The sequence below is a fragment of the Thunnus thynnus genome, chromosome 1, assembly GCF_963924715.1.
Source record: "Thunnus thynnus chromosome 1, fThuThy2.1, whole genome shotgun sequence".
NCBI classification, from domain to species: Eukaryota; Metazoa; Chordata; class Actinopteri; order Scombriformes; family Scombridae; genus Thunnus; species Thunnus thynnus.
The window spans coordinates 37,713,113-37,723,912 of NC_089517.1; the positions used below are offsets into that span (position 1 = coordinate 37,713,113).

General features: G+C 38.9%; 1 protein-coding gene and 1 long non-coding RNA gene across 2 annotated transcripts in view; both read right to left on the minus strand.

Annotated features, from left to right (window-relative positions):
• ccdc102a (coiled-coil domain containing 102A) overlaps positions 1-3,568 on the minus strand; it is an 82,882-nt gene extending 79,314 nt beyond the window's left edge. Inside the window, exon 1 of the mRNA XM_067597298.1 lies at positions 3,390-3,568. The gene's annotated coding sequence lies outside the window, so the exon portion shown is untranslated. The remainder of the gene's footprint in view (positions 1-3,389) is intronic.
• A 2,239-nt stretch (positions 3,569-5,807) lies between these two features.
• LOC137189639 (uncharacterized) lies at positions 5,808-10,658 on the minus strand. The gene is made up of 4 exons (XR_010929692.1): positions 9,473-10,658; positions 9,049-9,080; positions 6,360-7,942; positions 5,808-5,945 (listed from the first exon to the last, which is right to left on the minus strand). It is a non-coding gene; the product is annotated as an uncharacterized lncRNA (long non-coding RNA).
• Positions 10,659-10,800: the final 142 nt, after the last annotated feature.

Sequence of the window (10,800 nt, forward strand, 5' to 3'; positions counted from 1 at the left end):
TGATGACTAATATATATCTAATATGACAATATCAATTTAATATCGATTTATTGCCCAGCCCTGCTCTCTGTGCAGGCAGGCAGGCCAGCTAACTTAGCACCCCTGCTGATAAAACCTGCCGTATTTGAAAACCTACATGTTGGCAGGTATACAAATGTGCTGATTGAAACAACCTGATCCGGAAGTCTGCATCTGTTTGGTTGTTTTGGATGCTGAGCTTATTTTTCATTCCTTCGATGTGGTTTGGAGATGATTCACTGACTCTTTATAAAGTGGTCAGAAGCAGATTTTACCACAACAGAAGGAGTTCGGACCATCAAAACTTCTGTGCGTAAACAATCCCAGGAAGTAGGTTACCTCCAAATATGTACCTGCGCTCTACAGTCCTGTCTGCCAGCACTTCAGATGACAACAGAAAAAAAAAAAAAGGAGAACAGTCCTAATCTGTGCTGGTTCACCAGGCTAGAGGCCACGCACACATTTTCACCATATAAATCAGAAACAAATGCCTTTCTCCTGCTGCTGGAATGCACTACACAAACATCAAGAATCCTTTCACATGGGATTCTTTAGGAGCAACTCTTCTGAAGTGGGCAGTTAATTGTTGTATTTATTTGGTGGTCTGAAAAGATAAAGAGTGTGGTCTCTTATTTTATTTTTTTTTAAGTCAGCCTTTCCTGATGATTAAACTTACTAAAACATTTGGAAAAAAGTGAAAAATAACAACAAAAACATTCAGTTAACAAACAGATAATACAAAGGAAAGCAGCGAATCGAACAGACACAGTTGAGAGTTCCAAACCCTCCATGTAAAGCTGCTGAGCATCGATTGAAACGTTTGATCATTCCATGCCTGACTTTCAGTACTGATAGAGAAATGTAGGTTGTTTGTTTACTGGTAGCCTTATTAGTGATCACAAACTTAAATGTATCTGACACACTGAAATAACAGCTGTGTGTGTTAGGCTTGGCGTTGAATAAGAGTAGCTGTACAAAAAATGAAATAACAGCCCTTTTACACGTTGTTTTTCACAAGCAGCTTGCTCCAAATACTGCACCAGAACATAACCAGTAAGTTCATATGCTTTATAATATTTATATCATCAGCTATCAATCAGCTATATCATTTCTGCAAAGAAGAGTCACCACTTTGTTGGTCTCGTTAAACACAATCCAATTGCAGGTTTAAGGCGTTTTCATACCTGTAGTTCCTTTGCTCTGGTCTGAATCAGTGGATGACTTAGTAAACTTCACACACAGAAATGCATCATTAAAAGCCAGGTGAGAAGATTCTCTCTGCTTATTGGTCAGATGTGTCTGGGAGCAAGAACTTCAACACAAGGAGAAGGTCCTGAAGAAGCTCCTCTGGAAAAATACAACATTCTCCGTTGCACTAAGGTAGCTGCTAGTAACTGATTCGCTCATCAGCATCCCAGCATGCAAAGCACACCTGGCGACAGGAGCTGTTTAGCTCAAACTCACAGAGTATGCCTAGTAGTCCTGTCGGATCGAGGTCGGATCACATTCCTACCGCAAACCAACCTCTCCAGTTTGTTTAAAGGGTGTTGGTATGGTTGTTTTGGTCTGCACACGAGTACCATTACTGTGTTCAGATCTGCTCAAACAAATCGCACCAACAGGAGAAACGAACTAGAGACCAATTCAACTGGACTTTATCTGAAAAAGCCCTTACACTGGTGGATGTTTCCTCCCCACACAAATGGTCAAGTACAATTGACAACATTGAATTTTTATTTTAGCCATTACAGAGTTTAAGTGAACTAACTACAGCTGATCTAATCTGCCACTGGTGACCATTCTAACCAGTAAGAGCAACACTCAGCACAGATGACATATGAGAAGCTGCTCTTCTTTTTTTTGCTAATGAAAACCAGTAAGGAGAGATTAGAGGTTGTTACTGTTTACAATCCCGGTGTTTCACCAACCAGGATCCAGATCCAAAATCAAACCGGCTATCAGAACCCAAGCGAAAATTGAACTTTTCGATATTTCACTTAGAGGAATTTAAACATTTGACTAAAAAAAATTTGCAAAAGTTGGATTGAACTAATCAAAAAATAAGTAAATATTATGAATCGGACCAGACATTCAACTTTCAGTACTACACAGTTTGCAATACTCTACTACACACACATTTCAGTCTGTAAAAAAAATAAATTTAAAAGTACTGAAGTTTGATACCAAGACACATCTCCTTGTTCATTTAGTACAACATAAGAAAAACATACACACATAAATGTGTATGAAAACATAGTATAAAACACAGACAAACATGTCCTACAAAGCAAGCAAGGAGATATGTCATTTCCAGCTGCTACCTTTGTTCTGATAAGGAAATAAAGCCTGAACTTTGAAACCTGGTTAAAAATCTTTAAAACATAAAGAGGGAATATTTTTGAAGATTTTGAAAAAACCTTCAAAGCAGCCGTGAATGTTACATGACCTTCTGTGTTTTTCAAAGATCTCCTGGGATTAATGTTTCCAAAAGAAGCAGCAAAGCTTATCTCTGTGACTTGAATGTACATGAGAGGCATAAACTGGGGCAAACCCAGCCCTACCTCCATGACACACTTCACATCAAGCTGATCCCAGACCACCTCATCTCAGCATATTCACAATCATTCCAGCTGGGTCAAGTCCTTCTTGATTTAGGCTGTATAGACCTGGAAATGTCTGCGACTCAGTTTGCTAGTAGCAGCAAACCTCAGGTAACATCTCAAATAGCACTGTTTCAACCTCTGGCTCTTTCATTGTATCGCTCCTGCAGCTGGAGCTAGATGCATCATTTATGGATGACATTACAGTTGTTAGGTAGGAGAGTTCATGCAAAATGATGCAACTGGTAGGCTACACTGAAACTGGGTAAACCTCCAGAAAAGATAAGCAATAATGTATCCATCATATTTCTGGAGGAGCCGATGGTGCCTTAAAGGTACACCGGGGGTTTCACCACTCTGGGAAACCCTGATACAGTCTACTTTCTGGAGCCCATTAGTCGTTTTCCTGGAATTCAAGGAAGTTATAAACCTACAAAGCCGAGTTAAACATTTCAAAATGTCAATAAGCAAAGAAACGAGTCCCACTGTGTAAACTTCATACTGCCTTCAACAGCCAAAAGTGCTTTTTTCCTAAAAGCAACAACGTATCTGATATAGAAGGAGAAATCACGGTGAAGCAACAAAGTACTCTCCCTTCACAATGCACACAGGGCTATGTCTATTTGTTGGGGATAAATATCTAAAAGGCAAATGTACAGGGAGAGAAAAGGCGAAGAACAATTAGATTTTTGTGTCATTTGACACCAGTGAAACCAGTGGGCTCAGTCAAACTATCCGCCAGTATAACAACAAACGCAGAGGTGAACGTACCGAAAAGGAAACACAGGTGAAGACTGCCGGTCTTCCCTCCTGGAATATGTGTTTTAATCCCGGTGAAGCAGCCGAGCTTTCCCCTTTCTTCCCTGCCAGACCTCTGTGTGGACCTCCTTTTCTTACTGCTGTTTTTTCTCCTCTGGTCTGGATGGAAAACGTCGTCCCCACTGAGGAGGGAAAACGGGCGGGTGTCGAGCGTTTGGGCGACCCACTCGACCAATCGGCTATCGATGTGAGAGCAATCTACTGCAGTTAGCCAATCGAGCTTCGCTTCCAACACACAGGCGGGCGCTCATTGGTTGGCAGAGCAAAGACCTCCCAGTTGAAATTACTACAGCACCGTGAGGAGAGCTGGGCTGTGATCCGTCTCATGTCCCTGAACACAGCGGAGACAGCAAAGTACACTTCATATTCAGACGTATGTTTGTTGTTGTTTTGTGCTTAATTACATTTTACAAATTACAGTTACATTTATCTATCATAAATAATTTGAGTACCACTTTCTAAAGCACCCGTAAATTAATGGGCTTATAAATGGTAAAAAATAAGATTTATACCTATATAATGATCACCTCCGGACATGTTCTAAAGGATAAGTTCACAATTTTTCAAGTGTGACTCAAATCAACAGTCAGGTGTCCATATGACCATATGAACAGTGAAAGAGGTTTTCCATGCTGTAATCATTCCTCCTGTTCATACTGGATATTAAAAGATCCCCTTCAAATGTTCTTTCAATGTAAGTGATGGAGGCCAAAATCCATAGCGTGTCAACACAATCATTTTGTGCAAAAATGCATTAAAAGTTGATGTGAAGCTTATATGAGTCTTCAGCAGTCTGAGTTAGTCATATCAAGTGGATATCTGACACATTTACAATCTTTTTAGCATCAAATTCCCTCTTTGTGTTTCCTGGGACAGTGTTTCCCTGTTGAGCTGCAGTGGAAGTATAGATAAAGATAAAGTAGATGAAGATAAGGAGTAAAGATAAGGAAAAAAAGGAAATATTTAAAATAGTAAAAGCAATAGTAATAGATAAGAGTATAAACAACAAAAGTACAAAACATATGAGTGTATGTATGTATGTATGTTAAGTGTGGTGTGCATGTCCTTCCTATAATATATGAATAAATATTTATGTGTATATTATATGTTTATGTACAAATATATGTGCTTATGTATGTGTGTGACATCAGGCAGGCTGCAGGCCCATTAGTGTCTATTGTTCATAAGTCTGGTTGCTTGCTGGAGAAAGCTGTCCCAGACCCTGCTGGTCTGGGCCTTCAGGCTGCGATGCTGCTTGCCAAATGACAGCAGCTGAACCAGTCTGTGGTTAGGGTGGCGGGGGTCTTAAATGATCCTATGGGCCTCCCTGACACAACGCCTGTTGTAAATATCCTGGATGGAGGGAAGCTGATGTCCTGTGCTGACTGCACAACCCACTGCAGTGCTTTGAGGTGGAGTGCGGTACAGTTACCATACCAGGTGATGATACATCCAGCGAGGATGCTTTCAGTGGTTTCTCTGTAAAAAGCCTGTAGAATCTTGGACCCCATGCTGAACTTCTTCAGCCACCTGAGGTAAAGAGGTGTTGCTGTGCCTTTCACCACACAGCCGACATGCTCATCCCAGGCAAGGTCCTCACTTTGATGTCGAGGAACTTGAAGCTGCTGGCCCTCTCCACAGCAGACCCATTGATGTCGATGGGGTCCAGCTGCCCTCTCTCCTTCCTATAGTCCGCAATCAGCTCTTTGGTCTTGTTGACATTGAGAAAGAGGTTGTTCTCCTGGCACCACTGTATCAGGTTGCTGACCTCTCCCCTGTAGGCCATTTCGTTGTCGTTGGTGATCAGGCCAATCACTGTTGTGTTATCAGCGAACTTAATCACCAGGTTGGAGCTGTGTGTAGCCACACAGTCATGGGTTTGAAGGTATTAGAAGAGAGGACTGAGGACACATCTCTGGGGAGCCCTTGTATAGCAACAAAAAGAGGGACTTTGGCACTAAAAAGACTGTAACGTTGAAAGATATCTACTTGATTTGACTCATTTGGACGCTGAAGCTTCATATTAGCTTCAGATAAACTTTTTAATACATTTTTGCACAGAGGGAGGACTGTGGATTTTGATCTTATAATGGTCAGTGTGAACAGGAGCAATGATTACAACAAGAAAAACCTTTTGCAATTTTCATTTGGGCACCTGACTGTTGTTTTAAGACATACTTGAAAAAATTGCAAACCCTTCCTTAAAGACATGACAGAGAAAAAGCAGACGAATGTGAAAACAAACTCTGCACTTACATCATTCTGCATAGTGAAGAGAACAACATCCAATGGAACAATAACCAAAACACATTTTTGACTGAAGGGGGACTTTAATGATTAATAAAACTAATACTTTATAGATCCATTAATAATAGCACTTTTTGAGTTGTCTGCTTAAAAATCTCTGTGGTTGGTGTTCATCCTCCTCCAGCATGACTGTTGCTTTGTCTGTTTAGCTCTTTAGTTAATCAGAAACATCCTCCAGTGGACTGTTTGACCTCTGATCTTCTGGAAAAGACATGCAGACCATTTGGAGCAAATACATTTCTCAGCAACATGTATAACTGCAGACATAAATTAGTTTAATAATGACTTATCAACATTATAAGAATGTGTTCTGCTGGAGGAGGATATACATCAGCCATAGAGACTTCAAGTTCTCATGAATGGCTTACAACTGATCTATAAAACATTAGTACATGATTTATTGAGCATTAATAAAGTCCTAGTTACAACCTATAAATCCTTCCTATAAATCTTATAAAACCTAAAGTGGCACCAGTATTTGAATTGAAATCAATCTAAAAATTGAACAAAAATGCACAATCAAACACAACACTGGCGCCCTCTAATGGCAAGCCAAGGACCCTGGTCTAGATTAAAAACAGTAATGAATTTGTCCATAGATATGCATTTACTCACATTCAGTTCTGTGCTGTTCTCCCAAAAAATAGGTTAATGGCATCACCTGATTAAGCCAGAAGGGGTCCCCAGCACAAGAGGGATGCCAAATGACTTCCTCTTCCCTGTTGTTGGTGCAGTTTTTCTACGCTGAAATACAATGTGGTCATTTCAGTTATGTTGACACAGAAATCAAATAATTAGTTAAAGCTAAGTCTGACAAAAGGACACTCAAGACAGGTGCTCCAGATCAGTTAGTAAGGCAGGACACACTCAAAGGCCCATATCATGTCAGTTGATATAGTGCTGTAGTAGTTCAATTAAATCATTACAAACCAATTGACAAATTGTAAGCGTGGAGTCTTCTCGGTCCCTGGAGACCTGCGGCCCCAGGGCAGGTCCCTGCTTTGTAGGGATTTTAATCCAGCCTTCGTTGCATGCTTCAAAAAAATTCCCAGTACACCACATACAGTGCACTGTTCCAATGGATCTTGGGTTCTTTGAAACACCATGATAGAGTTAAAGTGTGTGTTGAGCCATTGAAAACCATTGGTATGTTTGAATCAACATGTACAGGAGTCCAGGATCATTGCGTTTTACTTTATTTCTTAATTCCACTTAATACAGCAGTGCCTGTTGCTTTGGGCTAATAATGGTGATGGTATTGGTTTGTTCCATTAAGTTGTACCAGAGAAGTTTGGGTGGAGGTTCAGTCATTGTTACTGAAACCAGATAACTCTGAGCTCACTCACTGCTGGATAGGAGGTAGTTTGGATTTTATTCTTGAAAAGTAAAACATCATTTTACCCAACCATGCTTTTTGATGTTGTATGAGAAAAAAGTTAGAAAATGACAATTTTACCAAAATCCTGACCACCACTTGGCCGTTGCCTTGATGTTTTCTTTCCATCAAAATCATTAACTGTGTGTTGTCACCAACATCAGGAGCTCAAGAAGTTTATATATAGACATGCAGCAGCATCACATTCTGCACACATAAATCCATAACTTAATGAATATGTTCTAAAAGTGTCCAGCCAGTGTCCTGTTTATTGACATTTATATCATATTTTTGTCAGTACTTCCCAGTTATATATAACAATAATTCCTAGTAATATAATTAATCAATTAACATGAGTCTTTGCTAAAATCGACACTTGACCATGAGTGGATGAGCTTCCTAGCTACTGTAGCTAGCTGTAGTGACAGTGTTTGCTGCAGGTCTGATACTGCTGACAGAAACTCCACTACTGTAACAAAAAAGGCTGAAACAGCTTCCTGCAGCACAATCCACTGTCCCACCAGTCTCACTTGTAGTTCATAGATGTATAATGTCTCCTGACAGCCTGCAAACGCATAGAAAAAATACCAACTAATATGTCTACAGCAGAAAACATGAATAGTTCATCTTTGTAAGCCTTTGTGAATGAAATGTAAGACTTTTTATTGCCTTCAAAAGCATTTTAGGGAAGAAACATTGAACATAAACTGGAACAAGTTATGGAACTTCTTAACTGGCTTGCCTGGGAATTCAAACCAGGAACTTCTGACATCAGTTTCCAGTGGTGGAGACACAAAGGGACAACTGACCTGTGTACATCAATCTAAGGCAGAGAATTGAAGAGTTTAAATAAACTGAAAGAGGAACATGATCTTGAAAATAAAGATTTATTTAGATATTAGCAAGTCAGGGATTATTATGTGAAGGAAATAAAGAACTAGCTGTTCGATGAAGGCCCCACAGTGATTGATGTACTGGTCAGAGCATATAAAGCATCGAAACTATCAGTGTTTACAGACCCACAAAGATAATGGTTCTCTATATGTCAAAGTAAAATGGAACTCAGAACTCAATGTAGTGATATCAGAGTAGGTAACACAACACACATCCACAAACTCCAGGAAATGGAGGGAATTCATTTGGAAGAATTTGATTTGCTTTTCTACCATGCCTCACATTAAATATAAACAGCTCAGGACCAAACAGCAGTGTTGGAGATTGTGTGGGCACATGAATGCTTAGCTTTCCAATTTCTGGGAGAACATCTCTGTAACCCTTAGAAACATTTTAGGTCACAAAATTCCTAAGGGTAGTGAGATATTATGTCTTGGATTCATAACAGAAGAAGCTGTGTTTAGAAGTGATCTGTATTTCTGTAAAATTCTACTAGTTGCCTGCAAACAAAATTATATTTTTACTATTTTCTACATTGTAAAGCAATACTGAAGACATCAAAGCTATGAAATAACAGATATGGAATCATGTAGTAAACAAAAAAGTATTAAACCAAAATATCTTATTTTAGATTCCTCAAAGTTGTCACTTTTTGCTTTGATGACAGCTTTGCACACTCATGGCATTCCCTGGATGGTTTTCCAACAGTCTTGAAGGAGTTCACAACAACTGATGGTCTCATGGAAAGAAATTCCAATTAACTTTGGACGAGGCACATCTGTTAATTGAAAACCATTCCAGGTGATGACTTCATGAAGCTGGTTAAGATATTGCCAATAGTGTGCAAAGCTGTCATCAAGGTAAACACTGGCTACATTGACGAATCTAAAATATGAAACATATTTTGGTTTGTTTAACATTTTTTTGTTTATTACATGACTCCAATTGTGTCATTTCATAGTTTTGATGGGTTAAGGTTGGGCTATTTTCTACAATGTAGAAAACTGGTACTGTATATGTGATGGAAAAACTGACATTCTTCCTGAGGAATACATGGGAGACCCTTCCTGGAAAATGAATGAGAAATGGATTACCTTCATTACAAATGAGGACGTTGCCGTATCTGGACTCAGATAAACCTAAGGACAATATGTACAAACCTAGCTGACCAAGAAATTCATTCATTCATTTTTTCTTACAATATCTGCTTGTAGCAACTAAAAAATGTTAAAATTTAAAAAAAAAAAAAATTGGTTCTGTTTAGGCAAAGCACTTGGTGACAGTAAAGGGAAAGATTGTGGTCTTGGTTTAATATTAAAAATGTTTTGTCTTGTTTGTGTTTTGTTCTACCTTCCAGGCTTGAAGTTCAATTTATTTCAGTACAGTAAATTAACTTATTTCTATCCAGACTAGTGGTATTGTTGCATGATATTACAGTACTATTTAATGTACACATTACCTGATCTGTTTCTGTACATAAGCATGGTCTGTATATGCTCCTTACACAGACTCACCACCAGCCAGCACCGCTGTCCTTTGCCTCTGCAATGAATTAAATTCCCCCCACAGATAGCTAAAGTGAATCTTATCTGATTTCTTTTGGCTCTGACTCAAATGGGATGTGTCAGCTTTTTGTAGGCTGTGTTGCATATCAGCATCGAAAAGCCTAATGAGAAAATGGAGCCAGTGGCTCCGTGCCCCATTCCAGAATTGGAAAAGCCTCAGGTCTACTGGTGGACTGAGTAAATCCTTTGGAAAAAAATCTAAATTTAATAGCAACTACTCAACTGTTTTGTGCCAAACCTAGTATAGCAGGCCCTCACTATATTCATGTACATGTTTGGCATTCAAAACGTATTCTTTACTGTTACTCAAAGACACAAAAAAAGTCTTTGAGGGATGTGTTGCATTAGCCTTTATCATTTGGTTGAAAGTTTTGGACCATCTGCCATTTGTTACACTCAGCAAGTCCTAATACAGTAATCTACCTTTTAAACTCTCTGAAACTGTCATTCCCCTACATTGGATCAATAAAGTCAATGTTACCTAATTGATTGTTGGACCCTTGTGATTATTTGGTTTTGCCACCTAAAATCAATTCTAAATTTTTTGCGTGCAAAACGTTAATTTTTATTTGGTGCATACCAATTATAGAGGCAAATGTAACAAGCAGGCAATTTGTTGTCACCTTAGTATGCCACTTTGCCCTACAGTTTACTCAGTTTTTGGAGGCAGCCTTGATATAGTCAACAAAAAAGGTTGTCGCTTTCATACTAAGAACAAAACGACTTAATTGGACAAAGATACTCTACGCAAGTAGCCTTTGTACTTGTTGGGACTGGGTGTGTGGCTGCTGTTTTCCTCCCTCCCTGACGTCCCGTAGAAAGAGGAGCTCAAAGTGTTTTTCGCTTTTGGTTTTGACTTTGGCTGCATCAAGCTACTCACAATACTACCGGAAATACAAAGGTGCTACCTTCAAATCAAAATCATAAAATGGCTTCACCTGGAAACACGTAGAAAGTGTAAAAGAAGTTACTCCACGTGGTGTGTATAGTGCTATACGTTTGTGCGATGATGAATAATGTACTAATATACTTAATTTCAAGTTAATTAAGTGGGATATTTACATAATATATCACAGAAGCAAGCAAGATTGAAGGTATATTGACAATGATGGTGGCTGTTATTATATTTTAAAAATGATGATGCTGACTGTTTACTATAATAATAATAATAATGATAATAATAATAATATTACTATTATTACTATTATTATCATTACTATTT